Source organism: Aethalodelphis obliquidens, unplaced genomic scaffold, assembly GCF_003676395.1.
Source record: "Aethalodelphis obliquidens isolate GAN/ISIS:26980383/991018 unplaced genomic scaffold, ASM367639v1 scaffold5, whole genome shotgun sequence".
Lineage (NCBI taxonomy): Eukaryota > Metazoa > Chordata > Mammalia > Artiodactyla > Delphinidae > Aethalodelphis > Aethalodelphis obliquidens.
Genome location: NW_020837949.1, coordinates 6,974,486 through 6,989,034, shown reverse-complemented (window position 1 = coordinate 6,989,034; position 14,549 = coordinate 6,974,486). Strand labels below are relative to the sequence as shown.

Genomic DNA, 14,549 nt, shown 5'->3' with positions numbered 1-14,549 from the left:
ACTACTCACAGGCTTTAGTAATTAGAAAGTTTTTTATTTGATTTATTAAATTTAATAAATTTCTATTGAACTACTGAATCTGATGGTACTCCCCTCAATTTTGTAGGGCAGGAAGACATTATTCAATTAACTGTAACGACAGGATGAGTATGCACTAAGTGATTTATCAGAATGCTCTGAATGTAGAATATCAAACAGTTGAATATCATTTTAAGAAACTTTTCAGGAGGCTTCCCTGGTGGCGCAGTGGTTGAGAGTCCGCCTGCCGATGTAGGGGACACAGGTTCGTGCCCCGGTCCGGGAAGATCCCACATGCTGCGGAGCGGCTGCGCCCGTGAGCCATGACCGCTGAGCCTGCGCGTCCGGAGCCTGTGCTCCACAATGGGAGAGGCCATAACAGTGAGAGGCCCGCGTACCACAGAAAAAAAAAAAGAAACTCTTCAAAAAGATAGTGTGCCCAGCCAAAATTTTTATCTTTCTTGGTAGTTTCCTCTGAATCCTTATTAAACTGAGGATTGAGAATACCATTTGCCCAGAAGTGGGACAAATACAATCAATTTCACTAAGACCCTTTGTTGATCCAAGGTATGAGAGGAAACCTCTCAAAATGCAGTATACATGTATGTATACAAACACATATATATGAAATCAGTAACATATTACTTGTGAAATTAAAGTAATATTTTCTTTTTAAAAAACATTTAGAGCAATGAACAATGAATGAACAGTTCATTCAACAGCAAAACATTAGTTTATCAAGTTGAAAAGCTCCTCACTTTTTCTTTATCCCCAAATATCACCAGGTTTGGTTATATGGGTACAAGTAGGCTGCAGACCACTGTGTTCAGGGTCAGAATGGAGAGAGAGATTTTTGTGATTATCTCCAAGATCTTTATAACTAGTTGTGAACATAGGAGGCTGCCTTTAAGACACAGAACTGGCCCCTGTCTTGTCCTCAGGCCTGCCATTTAACACTGTTAGGTTATGTTTATAGATCAATTTGAGCATGTGCTTCCCTCTTCTCCCAAATAGCACTCTCTAGAGAAGAGGCCTACGGGGAAATAATCTTCCCCATTATATAGTCTCCAGGTGGATCTGTGACAATATCATTACCAATCTTGGCACTTATGTCAGTTTTCACAAGCCAACAATATATGGTCAGAAAACTGTAAACTGAAACCAGGCAGCTGCACATCTGCATGCCCTGAATGCATGAGGCTTATGATCAATCTTTTGGGGGAATTAAACCCTGTGGGATGAAACCATTTCTTTTATGTGCTGGAGAACTCAGGAATGGTCCTGACTATCTTTCCCATGGTTCTGATATAGTCCCCTTTCAGTAGAAAGGGGAAAGAAAAGCTGAAGTTTTCGGAAATAAAGGGATTCGTTTTCAGAAATCTCTGCCTCTTCAGGCAAACGCTACTGTAGCCAGAGATACAATCTGCATGTACTTTTCTAGCTTACATTTTTAACTTAAAATCACATCATACTCATTTTCTCACGCTCTTACGTTGTCTTCTGAAGGAATTGAGCTCTCCCTTGAAGGGTCCACCTTGACTCATGAAGATGAGAGACTGAAATGAGGTCCCATGCACACACTCAGACCTCCTTTAGCTGCTCAGGCAGCTGCCTGAGAATGCCTACCATATTCGTTAACTCCATCCTGTTCGTAGCTGAGACATGGTACTCAGACTCTATCCTTACCTTTTAGGATGTAATGATATTCAGCTACTGCAACTTTTATTGAATCTTCCAATAGCTTGGAGTATTTACTGCCTTTGATGTGATTCAAAACAGCAAAATGTTCACACTACAAGTGTGGCCAAACATTGAGAGTAAGACTAAGCCAGCATTTTTGCAGGAGATTGTCTGTGATAAGACATTCTTTCCAACTTTGCAAATATAGGTAACCTGCACAGCCATTTTGTTTGTTTGTTAAGCCAGTGGTCTTGGCCACCATTTCTCATTGTTCTATGGTGAACGAATTCTTAAGAAGATGTTTTAAGACTCAAACTGATGTTATTTTAGTAGTATTGTCACCAAATGCTAGGTTCCAGACATTTGGTAGCTGTTACTAAAGAGACCAATGCCCTTGTGGAAATTAAATAGTAAAACTTAAAGACAGAATACCTTTATATTAGAAACAAAAAAATATTTACTGTGTTTACTGTGAAAGGTTAAGAGTAGAGGCTCTGGAGTCAGACCTCACAGCCTTGAGTTTAGACCCTACCAACTTTTTACTCATTCAGTGTTTATTGTGTACCTACTATGTGACTAGTGATTTTCAGTGTGCAATCTTGCATATATTTTTGCAAAGATTTATTTATTATATATTTATTTAATTTATTTTTGGCTGCGTTGGGTCTCAGCTGTGGCACACAGGATCTTCACTGAGGCACACGGGATTTTTCATTGTGGTGCGTGGGCTCTTCATTGTAGTGGGCGGGCTTCTCTCCAGTTGGGGTTTGCAGGTTTTCTCTTCTCTTGTTGAGGCACACGAACTCAGTAGTTGTGGCTTGTGCGGGCTTAGTTGCCCCGTGGCATGTGGGATCTTAGTTCCCCCAACCAGGGGTCAAACGTGTGTCCCCTGAATTGTAAGGTGGATTCTTTACCACTGGACCACCAAGGAAGTCCCTATTTTATGCTATTTTAAGTGAATCTTTAAATTTCACTTGAAATTAGAAATTTCAAATTCCTATTGTTCATTGAAAGTATGTAGAATACAATTGATTTTTGTATATTGACCTTGTCTCCTGCAACCTTACTAAACTCACAGCAGTTTTCGTAGCTTTGTTTAGATTCCATTGGATCTCCTACATAAATCATGTCATCTGCAAATAAAGACAGTCTACTTCCTTTTTGTTACGGATGCCTTTCATTTCTTTTACTTTCCTTATTTCACTGGCCAGAATCTCCAGTACAATGCTGAAGAGAAGTAGTGAGAGAAGATATCCTTGCTTTGTTCTAGATATCAGGGGAAGAATTCAGTCTTTCCCATTATTTGATGTTAGCTATAGGTTTGTAGCAGATGCACTTTTGAGGTTGAGGAGGTTCCCTTCTAATTCATAGTTTTCTGAGAGATTTTTTTTTTAAATCATGAATACATCATATTGTTTTTCTTTTTTAGTTTGTTCATATAGATTAATATATTGATTGGTTTTCAAAAGTTAAACCAACCTTGCATTCCTGAGACAACCTGCACTTGGTCATGATGTATTATCATTTTTATATATTGTTGGATTTGATTTACCAAAATTTTATTAAGAGTTTATATATCTATGTATAAAAATATTGGTCTTTAATTTTCTTGTTATATTTTTATCTGGCTTTGATAAATCAGTAATGCTGGCCTCACAGAATGAGTTGGGAAGTATTCTCTCTTCCTCAGTTTTCTGGAATAGTTTACCAATTCACTAGAGAATTGGTAAAGTTCTCTAGTGAAATTTTCTTTGTGGGAAAGATCTTAACTATAAATTCAATTTCTTTAATAAATACTAAGGCTATTCAGTTTATTTCTTCTCAAGGGAGCTTTGGTAATTAGTGGGTATTTGTCCATTTCACATAAGTTGTCAAATTTATTGTCATAAAGTTGTTAATAATATTCTTTTTTATGTTTTAAATAACTGTAGAATCTGTAGTGAGGTCACTTCTCTTACTGCTGATATTGATAAATTTTTAAAAATAAATTTTATTTATTTATTTATTTAGGCTGCATTGGGTCTTCGTTGCTGCATGCAGGCTTTCTCTAGTTGCTGCGAGTGGGGGCTACTCTTTTTTTTTTTTTTTTTTTTTTTTTGGTATGTGGGCCTCTCACTGTTGTGGCCCCTCCCGTTGCGGAGCACAGGCTCCGGACGCGCAGGCTCAGCGGCCATGGCTCACGGGCCCAGTCGCTCCACGGCATGTGGGATCCTCCCGGACTGGGCACGAACCCACGTCCCCTGCATCGGCAGGCAGACCCTCAACCACTGCGCCACCAGGGAAGCCCTGGGGGCTACTCTTCCTTGCGGTGCATGGGCTTCTCATTGCGTTGGCTTCTCCTGTTGCAGAGCACAGGCTCTAGGCACGCAGGCTTCAGTAGTTGCAGCACACAGGCTCAGTAGATGTGGCTCGCAGGCCCTAGAGCACAGGCTCAGTGGTTGTGGCGCACGGGCTCAGTTGCTCTGCAGCATGTGGATCTTCCCGGATCAGGGCTCGAACACGTGTCCCCTGCATTGGCAAGTGGATTCTTAACCACTGTGCCACCAGGGATGTCCCTTCTGATTACTTTAGGTTTCACTTACTCTTTTTTCCCCTAGTTTCTTAAAATGGAAGCTGAGGTAATTGATTTGTGACCTTTCTTATCTTCTAATGTAGGTATAAACTTCCCCCTAAGTGTGGCTTTATATCTTGAATTAGACAGGTGGAGACGGTGGATATAGGGAAGTCCATGCAAAGAATTGGAACATGAAGGATGGAAAACATAATATAGCTTGAATCTATAGTGAGAGATATTCTATGTAAGCGAGGCCCATGCAAATAACCGAAACATGGAGAATTTGGAGAAAGGCAGGTTATTTAGTAAACCTGAGATATAGTGGGAGGAGGTGCAACAGGGATGAAGCTGGAGGCAGGGGTCCAGAAAATAAAAGCCTTTAGCCTGAGGGCAATAAGAAGTCAGTGAAAAATCTTAAGTGGGGGAGTGGCATGGAATTATTTGCATTTTATAAAGATCACTCTGGTGGGCATGTGGCAGTGGAAGTTGACTGGAGTCAGGAACACTGGATAGGAGATGGTCTATCCATGAGGAGATGGTCTCGTGCTAATCCAGGTGAGAGGTGGTGGTGGTAGCGGGGATGAAGCAACGTAGGAATATTAAAGTAATAATAAGGAACTGGAATCAGTGTAAAAATTGGTGATTGACCAAGACATATGGGGAAGAGGAATGAAGGGTCAGCAGGGCAGCTAGTAGTGCCTTTCAATGAGATGGGGAACAGATAAGGAGGAACATGTTACTGTCAGGCAGGGACGAGAGGAGGAGTGAAGCCGGGAATGATTTCAGTTTGGTTTGAAATCAGTTGAGTTTATGATGCCTATGAAGCATCCAAGAAGAGAGCCACAGTAGGCAGGTGTAAACGTGGGTTTTGAGCTTAGGAGAAATGCCAGTATGTGATGGGTAAGTGAGGTGTGAGTGGATGAAATCACCCATGGAGAGGATGTTGAGTGAGAAGAAAGTAGAGGATGAAAGTTTGGAAAGCAACATTTTAGGGATTGTCAGAGGATACAAGAGAAGTAAGAGTGATCACCTTGCTGCAATGAGAAGAATTTCATGGAAGGGAGAACAAGAAGACAAGGAACAACAACAATATATATTAGATTTATCAACAGAGAATAACATGCGCTTTCCATGAGGTACTTAAAAAGGTTTTTTTAATTGTCAAAAAGAGTTTAGGGCTTCCCTGGTGGCGCAGTGGTTGAGAGTCCGCCTGCCGATGCAGGGGACACGGGTTCGTGCCCCGGTCCGGGAAGATCCCACATGCCGCGGAGCGGCTGGGCCCGTGAGCCATGGCCGCTGAGCCTGTGCGTCCGGAGCCTGTGCTCCGCAACGGGAGAGGCCACAACAGTGAGAGGCCCACGTACCACAAAAACAAAACAAAACAAAACAAAACAAAAAAAAGAAGGGCCTCATCTTACAGGCTGGAATCACAGAATTCTACATGCTGCCACTATGACAAGAAGACTTAAGAAAAGCAATTCATGTAATCTCAATGCACACACTCAAATGTCAGTGCTCCAACTCTTTCTTACCCTAAAACAGCCACACTTTGATGCTCTTCAAATCCAAGCCTCCCAGCACGGGGGTAACTGCCCTTTCTGTCTTCTCCCTTTCCCCTCTGTCCTGGAAGAGTGAGCAGCTCTTGTCCCATTTCAATCTGGGATATTGAGCCTGGTTTGGGAATAGTGTGTTTTCTCACCTCGAAAGGTCACAGTGAGGTGGATTGGTTGCCTTCAGCTTTATGTCTGAAAGCACGTCCAGGGGTGCCAAAGTTCCCATATTTCACTAAAGGCACAAGACACTGGGAGAGAGAAAATCAAAACAAAACCCAAAAAACCTGAGGACCCTTCAATGCCAGGAAGGGGAAATAAAACCATCCACACTCCAGCAGTGTAAGCTTTATTTGGAACTGGGGTACCCATCTTACCACACTTCTCACATGACTAAAAAGCCCAGTGAGGTGTCTGTTTTCTGATAGTAGTAGAAACAGTACTCCAGGAGAAACGACGTCAGGAATATTGCAGGGAAGAGTTCTCATCGGCATCTAACCCAAACGATAGGGCTGGGCTGCTCAGAACCAAAATGCTGTTCCAACTGCTCTCTAAGGGCCTGGACAACATGGTCCAAGAAAACAGTGGAGCAGGTGACTGGTTGTAGTTTAGGAAGCAGATGCCCGAAGACAGTGGGGAACCTGGCACATGGTCCGGGAGGGGGGCGGCTGGAGGGCTAGAGCTGTCCCACGTGTTAGTGTTCTTTTTTCTATTCTGTTATAAATTCATGGATTTAATCCAGTATAAATTAAGAGTATTTGTTTTCTTTTTTTAAAGGAATGATAGAGGGAAGTGGTAAATGTTACCACTTGTTACCAAATGTTTTTCTGCTTACAAAAAGTAATGCCCTTATAAAATCTTCTCAGCTGCAGTAAACCTTTTATTTCTTCAAAATGCTGCTTCTGCCAACAGAATTTGAGTTTCTCTTCTTCACAGGCAGGAGCTCCTTCACGGTCCAATTGTAGTTCCGTCTGCCCTAGAGTAGGCACAAAAGTCAGTGCAACTAGTGCCTAGTGTTCTGGCCAGTTCCTGCATCTCCATTTCAGGATGACCTTTTTATTTGTTAACAATTCTATATATTTACCGGTGATGTTCCCATCAAACATTTGGAGTTTCTCTCCCTTTTCAGCTTCTAATACAGCAGGAGATTTAGAAAATTTTTGTACCAAATCTTTCACAGTAAAGATTCTGTACAGCTGCTCGATAGCTGTGTCAAACAGTCCCGTCATGTGCAGTGCCATAGTGGGAATCCTTACACCCAGTGCCACTGGAGAGGAGGCCTGAATCTGCAATGTATTCTCACTCAGTTTCCTTTTAACAGTCAATTCCTGGGTTGCCATAGCTTTGGTTTGTAAAATCATTCCCATTGTGAATTCCGACTTAAGTGCCTTCAGGTAGTCTCCAAGGGCTTCCCTGACCTTGGCGGTGTCTGCAGTTTTCATAAGATCTTTCAAGTATATCCCCATCTCCTTTCTTTTTACTCACGTTCACTTCAGTGTCATCTACTTCATTTTCTTAAGACAGGTTGGGTATTTCAATCAACCCCTTGTGCTTCGCACCAGCTTCTTTAATTACACCTTTCCAGCCCAATGTGATGTTCCACTCATAGAGGAAAATCAGCTTTCCTTTGCCGCGGCTGCAGGAAGCCTCACCTTCCACCTGCCTCAGCTCACTGATCTCGCAACCGGCAGCCTCATTCTCCACAGCGGTGCCCGCCAGGAGCTCACAGAGCTTCCCCTTGGACCAGCTGGTGGTATCCCGCTCTGTCAAGCCCTGGCTCACTGCCACGTCCCTGAACCTGCTTCTCCTCTTGTTCCCCTCCTGGCTTCCCTCTGTAGGACTGTGGGCAACATCTCCTATCATCCAAGGGCTGGATGTTCTCAACATGTGTTAGTCTTAATTACCTCCTTCCAATGACTGGAATCTGCCTTCTATCATAAACCACACATGAAGCCCTTTCATCGAAAACATGCATTGCTTTCCTCCTTGGTTCTCATTAGACTGTCTAACCTGCACTTTAATCAACTTCAAGTTTACCTCTTGGGCAGGTGCAACCTGCTTCTCATTGGTCAAGACTGAGTTGAGGTGCCGTTTCTCTGGGATAACTTCCCTGACCCCTTGAATGTGGGTTAAGTGCCCTTCCTGGGTGCTGTCCTCACGCGTCTGCTTTCCCTCTCGCCTGGCGCTTATTCCACTTTCCTATATCTGCCCATTATTCGTCTTTCTCTCCATTTGACTGTGAGCTTCTCGAGGGCAGGGACAATACCCGGCCACATCGACGTTTGCTGAATGACTGGGACTGCCCTTCCTCCTGGTGCTGCCCTTGGGTTGGGTGTGCTTTCCAAACCCCAGCCCATGGCCATCTGCAATTGGCTGTTGATGTTTATGATCTTAGTAAATTACTCCTAATTTTATAGCATTAGAATCACTTTTATTTAAATGACTTTCAGATCTGTACTAGATTCAGTTTGGGGGTTGATTTCAGTCCTATATCCGCTCACATATTAAATTTATCACCTCTGTTGATCTTTTTCACTTCTACACTGATTCATTTTGTCAACTAAACCATTTCCATTAATAGTGTCACCACCTTTTGCTTCCCTTCTCCTCTTTTCCTTCCTCTTTCTCCTCCCTTCCTTTCCTGAACAATTCAGTTCCAAAATCATTAAGTAGAGCTGAGTAAGGTAAGCATCTACAGCAGGTGGGGATGGGAGGGGGTGGGGTGGCCCAGAGCAGGATGTCAGAGCCCCACTGGGGCTCTGCTCGGGGGAAGGGGTGGCAGTGGCCCCATGAGGTGGCTTACTCACAGGAGGACTGATCAGATAAATAAATATATTACAGATAATGGGAGCAAAGCTCACTCTTGGAGATGAGAATTACCGATATGGGAAGGGACAAAACTAGAACGGACACTGGTGTGGTAGTGGTATTGGTGTGGAATCATTCATAAAAATAGATGTGGAAATAAGTGTAAATGTAAACATGTGTACGTGTTATATGTATGTATGTCCTAGCTCTGTCCACTGAGAGGGTCTGGGAGTAGCAATCCTCAAATAGCAATGGGCACAACTAGTGCCGGATCTTGGCTTCTAACCCACTCTCCGTTACAAGGAACCAGGGGTCCTGGGAGAAATGATCAACTGCAGCGCTGGAACAGGGTAAATAGAAGACACACCTGGAACAACTTGTGACAGAGATAGCAAGGAAGTTGCTCAAGAATGATGAGAACAAGTCAAAAGGACACAGAAGCCTGTGTAAGGGGGCTTCTGCTGGCCAAATTTAGGACAATGAGAGCCTCAAAATAAATACTGATAGAATTATAACCCACTGGACAAAATAGGAATAAAAATAGGAAACTATTATGAGTCCATACAGATATAAAATATGTGGCTAAACGAATGGAAAATTTGATGAGAAATGGGATATTTACATGACTTCAAAGTACCTTCCCACAAAATCATGAACTACTTGTTAATTACAGAGGGGGGAAAGCAACTTCATGGTGAAGTCTGGCAGACACTACCTTAAGTGATCACCATGAACATCCTCAGTAATGGAACGAATTGAAATCATGCGCCACCCGATAAGATGCAATGAGATAAAACACAGCATCACATCTTGGCTAACCCTCTGAAGGCAAATAAACTGAGCCTACTCATGAAGACACATCAGGTACAGCCGGATTGAGGGACATTCTACAAAATAACTGCCCTGTAACCTTGAAAAGTATCAAGGTCTTGACAGCCTAAGACTGTCTCTTTTCTTTTTAGAAACTTATTGAGGGCTGAAAACAAGCAAGCGGCAACATCTGAATTTTTTTCTCCCTACCAAGTCCCTAATGCTTCATATTAGTATGTACACGGTCTGAGTCCCAAGACAGAAGAGGTGACAGTTACTACCTAACAAAGACTGTCACCTGCTCAGCCCGGACAGTCATCACTCCTCCCATTCTTTTTCTGTGCAGCCAATTTCATGCCTTAGGATCTGTTACTCACAAACCCTCATTCTGTTAACTATTTCTGTGTCTCTTAGGACTCTGTTTTGTAAGAGGAAATGCAATTCCAAAACATTTTAAACAGTAAGAAAATGTTACTGGTTCACATACGTGAAGAGTCGGGTAGGATAAGTTCAGGGACCACTTAATGCGGGGTTCAAACAATGTTACCAGGACAAGGTTTCGCTTCCATGTGCTGGTTCAGCATTTCATAGGGCTGCATCCTTCCTCATTCATATCCATCAGGAAGGAGGGTGTTTTTTTCCCCTGTGTAAGTCATTCTCATAGAATAAGGAAGTTATGACATAATTTTCAAATGGCAAAAGTACAGGTAGTTTTCTTCTCTCATAGGTGGCATTTTCTACTACCTTTCAACATCAGCACTGTCAGCATGAAAACTCTAAGGGCATGATTTTCTATCCAGTTACGCTTTCACCACTATGTGGACGACTCACTGAATCACTGCTGAATCTCCAACTGCAAAAGTGACTTAAATATAAGTATCTGTGACTTTAAAAGACGCTGGATGGGTACAAGTTTGCTGTCTCGTTAAAGGCTGACCAAGTAGCAAACAGAAAGTATGGATGACCTGCTGAGACTTGCTTAGCCTTTGATTTCATGAATTACTCTCAAATTTTCAACAAAAACGTCTCATGCCTAGAGAGAGCAGCCTCATGCATACGCCTCATCCCATGCATGTAAAGCATGCACCACGAGCATTCGTTCTGACGCTTATCCGGATTCTCCTACTCCTGGGCTCAGAAACAGATGACCACGTCATCAAAGGGCACTGCCATCTGGACCCCCAAACGCATTTCCCTCTCTCTCAGGATGGCTTCACACGTCTCATCAGTAATGTTTAAAAGCCTTCTCTACCTTTGTTCGTATCACGCGAGGAGTTACGACACGGATCTTGAAAAGCCAGACTTTTCAATATGTAAAATGGGCAAGGTTTGGATGATACAATTCCAAGAAGAGCTTGTGATGGTTTTGCTGGTCCTCTTTCCAAAACAACAGTTGCTGCAAACAAAGCGAATTTATACCCTGATAAAGGTGGAATACTGAATGTACAGGCCCTTGCTTTACAGGAACAGTGGGGGGATGGGGGGAACTCATAAAGAAGTCAGTCATTGGAACTGCCACAGACACTCATTTCTAACTGGAGAAACTTGACCTGAAACAAAGAGTTTGATTCAATTAAAAGGACATTTGAGGGAATTCCCTGGCAGCCCAGTGGTTAGGACTCAGCTCTCTCACTGCCAGGGGCCCAGGTTCTATCCATGGGTGGGGAATTAAGATCCTACAAGCCACGTGACGCAGTCAAAAGTAAAAATAAAATAAAAAGCCATTTGAGCACATAGCATAAGACACAGTCATGTAACTACCTACCATAGGACACGGTCATTTAAATGTGTTAAAATACCGTGTGATAAAGTATGCATAGAACTGTCTTCAGCATTTCCTGTGAGATATCTTTAAACCCATTCATGTGTTTTTAAGAAATACAGAAAGTTGCATTTACAGAGACTTCTACAATTGGTAGTTCGACTCCACTGAAATGAAATTTAAACTGAAAACTATTTGCCCCAAGATCATGTTACAAATGTCAGAAAGAAATGATAAATCATCAGTGATCTTTTTCAAGACCATTTGCACCAGAAAAACAAACCACTTTCTGTAGAAGATGACAAAGGGGAATAAGGAAAATGCCCTATAGCTTCCTGATAACTTGGAAAATGTAAAACAGAAGCTTGATTAAGCAGCCACAACCCAAGAGAAACAATACTGTATTAATATTTTTTGAAGAAGTTCCAATAAATATGTTGAAAGAAAGGAGGGAGAGCATAGAACTGGAACTCAAGAAACCTAGGCTGTATTCTCAGTCACTAGCTATATGACCTGGAGCAAGTCACTTCAACCTCTCTGTAACTCACTTTACTCATCTATAAAGTGAGGGAGTTGGATTATGATCCCTAAAGATTTTATTCTGAATACCATTTTGTGTGTGTGTGTTAGGGAAAAGGCAGTAAGAAATTAATTGTCATATTTCTTGGGAAACATTGTTTCAATTTAAGCTAAGTATCAGGAAACTGAGTTACTGTCACCCCTGACAATCTCTGAAAGACTTGAAACTAAAATAAGAGTTGCAACCGTCATCATCATTTTCTAAAGAACTACACGTTGAAGTGACAGTCCCTATCATTGCAATTTAGTATTATACTCTATGTTCCCCTATGGGACTCTTTTCCTTTTCTCAGCCGTAATTCCCTGTTCTTTCTTCCACTCTGTACCTTACTAACAGTACTCCCAGCACACAAGCTGAGCTTCAGAGAAACAGCAACACTCAGAAAGCCCTGGGCTGACTGTAAAATCAGTGGCTATGTGTACATCTCTTTCATTCGTTAATTCATTGATTCAACAAGTGTTTGTAGAGCGCCCACTGTGGAAACACACTGCATGGGTAACAAAGATTAAAAAAAAAAAAAATCAGTCCCTGCTTCGAGGAACTTAGTAACCACGGCTGAAAGCACGGATTTCCCTGCACGGCCCCCTCTGGACTCCAACGCGCGAGCTCGGGTTAGACTGCTGGGCTAGGGCTGCAGATTTCACAGTCAGTCCGAGGATCCCGGACCGCGCCTCCTCCAGGCCCGGCTCCCGCCCGAGCAGGCTTTTCTTCCTGCCACCGCGGACCGCCCCTTTTGCCGGGCCGAGAGGTCACCGCTGACACTTGCAGAGTCTGCGTAGCCCGAGACCCGGGGCGCGGCCGCTGAGCCCGCCCCCGGGATGGTCCCCGGCCGGATTCCAGGCCTCGGTTGGGCGCGGGGTACCCTTTTCAAATGCCGCGCTGGTGCCGCGGCGGACGACCAAACGATCTTACCGACCGCTCGGGGGTGGGGGCCTGCGCCGGTCAGCCCCGCTCCGCTGGGGCCGTTGCCATGGGGACACGCAAGGCATCCTGGGAACGCTGCCTTTCTGGCGCGGGGACTGGGCTCCTACCGCGCCGCCTGCAGGCAGGAGGAGCCAAGAGTCTCCAGAGGCAGGTCATAGCGCTGCGCGTCCGGTCCATATCTCCCAGGCTCTGGGAGGACTGCAATTTAAACTCTGCTCCCCCCCACCCCTTGGTTTTTTTTAATGGCTACGTCACATCTTAGGTGTGGCACACGGGATCTTTGTTGGGGCATGTGGCCTCTCGTTGAGGCATGTGGGCTCTTCGTTATGGTGCGCGGTCTCCTCTCTAGTTGTGGCCTGTGGGTTTTCTCTTCTCTAGTTGTGGCACGCTGGCTCCAGGACGTGTGGGCTCTGTAGTTGTGGCACGCGGGCTCTCTAGTTGAGGCACGCGAGCTCAGTAGTTATGGTGCGGAGGATTCGTTGCCCCGTGGCATGTGGGATCCCAGTTCCCCGACCAGGGATCGAACCCGAGTCCCCTGCATTGGAAGGCGGATTCCTTACCACTGGACCACTAGGAAGTCCCGCCCCTTCCTCTTTTGGGGGTTACACAAGGTTGGACCTAAAATTGATGGGCTTATAAATCAGGGAATTGGATCACGTGTAAGGTTGCCTTTTTCTGCCTGAATTTTTGGTACACCAAACTTCTCGACAGTGAAAAAACTTAATAGTCAGTCTCATAAAGATGTGGAAATTGTTATTTGAGCCAAACTGAGGATTATTACAGGGAAGACAGTCTTGCAGAAAGTTCTGAAGGCTGTTCCACCTATCAGAAGGCAAAGCAGAGTTATACAGATTTTTGAGACAAAGGGTTATATATCAAAGTACCGTATTGACAGTTTACATAGTCCAACGAGGCAAGTAGTGGGTTATTGTGACCTCTTACAGGATTGAGAAAGGAACATTAACTCCTAAGGAGTTAACTTGCTGGTGCCAGGAGGAAATTGGGTGAGGTTTTTTTGGCGAGTAGGCATTCCTATGTCTTCTAAGGGGATATAGTTAATGTCTACGTAATGCAGATGCACAGTGCACACTAAAAGGGAGACGGTAGTGGTTCAAAGGGACAGAGTCCCTCTCCTCCTCTTTTCCTATCCTCCAGTTACTGTGGGAAAAATGTCCCTCCCTCATCAAAAGCCAATTCCTCCACTTCCTCTATTCCTCTCGACGTCAATTTCCTCCTCTTTCAGAATCCTCCTCCATTAGCATGCAAACATGCTCCATTATCAATAACTTTTCCCGCTATTGCCAAATTCTCTTTTCCCCTTCATGACCAAACTTCTTTCAAACTTGAGTTTTCTGTGTAGCCTGTCTCCAATTCCTTATTCACACTCCTGCACCAATCAACCAAGTTTTGCCTTTCTGCCCCAACGGCTCCCAATGAAACTGTTCTTGATTAGGTTAACATTTATCTCAATGTTGCCAATTCTACTGGCCACTTCCCTGTTCTCATTGTACTCCTTAGCAGCAGACCTGCTTCTTGGAATACTCTCCTTGCTTGGCTAGTGAGACACCATGTTCTCATGGGATCCCTTTCACCTCACTGTTCTCTCCTTTGTGGTCTCTTTTGCTTCTTCAAATCTGTTGACCCTCAAATTATTGGGGGTTTTGACCAGGAAAATGACATGACCTGACTTTTATTTTTAAAGGATCACTCTGGCTGCTCTCTGGAGAACAGACTGTGGGCAGGCAATGGTGGAAACAGGAAGATCAGTGAGGAGGCTATTGAAATAATCAGGCACCAGGTGATGGCAGCTTGAGCCAGGTTGTCTTAGAGGAGGTGGTAAGAAGACTTAAGAGTCTAGATTTA

General features: G+C 43.8%; 1 pseudogene; it reads right to left on the bottom strand.

The window, feature by feature from the left end:
* Positions 1-5,589: 5,589 nt before the first annotated feature.
* Positions 5,590-12,976, bottom strand: LOC113617963 (activator of 90 kDa heat shock protein ATPase homolog 2-like; annotated as a pseudogene).
* Between the last annotated feature and the right edge of the window lie 1,573 nt (positions 12,977-14,549).